This window comes from Microtus oregoni, unplaced genomic scaffold, assembly GCF_018167655.1.
Source record: "Microtus oregoni isolate MIOR12 unplaced genomic scaffold, Mior012 000009F_ref0000495, whole genome shotgun sequence".
NCBI lineage: Eukaryota > Metazoa > Chordata > Mammalia > Rodentia > Cricetidae > Microtus > Microtus oregoni.
The window spans coordinates 5,852,005-5,853,241 of NW_024543068.1; the positions used below are offsets into that span (position 1 = coordinate 5,852,005).

General features: G+C 37.4%; 1 pseudogene; it reads left to right on the top strand.

Annotated features, from left to right (window-relative positions):
• Positions 1 to 317: 317 nt before the first annotated feature.
• Positions 318 to 765, top strand: LOC121452535 (annotated as a pseudogene).
• Positions 766 to 1,237: the final 472 nt, after the last annotated feature.

Consider the following 1,237-nt stretch of genomic DNA (forward strand, 5'->3'; position numbering starts at 1 on the left):
AGTCTAGAGTTTGTTACCTTGATTAGGATGGAAGAATACATGAACTATTTTGTTATTCTCTGCTTAAAATCTAAGATATTACTCAGTGGTGTTTCAGGTGTTTATTTGTTTGCTTGCTTGGTTGTTTTGTTTTTGTTTTGCTATTGTTATTTCTTCTAAATATATGTTTGTCCCTCATCATGATTCACAAACACTTAGAATTCAATTTTTTACTTCATTAATAATTATCTGTCCCCTCACTTAGCTCATTTCAAGTCCTGATCTCCCTTGCTAGAACAACAGAATTCTAATGCCCTATAAAAAATCCAATTCTCCCTTTCCAGCTTGGGCCCAGCAGAATGGCTCCCGCAAAGAAGGGTGGCGAGACGAAGAAGGGCCGTTCTGCCATCAACGAGGTGGTGACCCGAGAATACACCATCAACATTCACAAGCGCATCCATGGCGTGGGCTTTAAGAAGCGTGCTCCTAGGGCACTTAAAGAAATCCGGAAATTTTTCCATGAAGGAGATGGGGATTCCAGATGTGCGGATTGATACCAGGCTCAATAAAGCCGTCTGGGCCAAAGGAATAAGGAATGTTCCATATCGTATCCGGGTACTTTGTCCAGAAAACGTAATGAGGATGAGGACTCACCAAACAAACTCTACACATTGGTAACTTACGTGCCTGTTACCACATTCAAAAATCTACAGACAGTCAATGTGGATGAGAACTAACCTACTGAATCTCAAATAAAGTTGGAGAACAGCCAAAAAAAAAAAAAAATCCAATTCTCAATCTCCTATTTTTGCATACACAGTATCTGTTCATTCTCCTTTCTTCAAATAAAGTTTCCATGTGGATTTCTGTTTAGCCCTGTTTACAGATTTCTTTCACATTAACCTGCATAAAATATATTTGCATCTCTTAGTTCCTCAAAGAATACACTACAGTGTCTTTCCTATCCTTGCTACCCAGTCCACAATCAGGATACTACTACTAATAGATGTTTGATGGTTTTAAGGAATAACTCATATGGCCACTTTGCCAAATAATATTTAAATAAATCAGATGTGATTATGAAAAATGTGCATAATCATCCCTAGGTTGCTTGGAAGTAAAAATATTATTTTCCATTAATTTTGTAGAAAAAACTTAACAACATAGTGAGTAGCTAAATGCTATCACTGATAATCTAACTGCTGGTGAGTGTTCATCAGCAATATGACTCAGTCTGAGAGTATCTCACAGAAAGCGT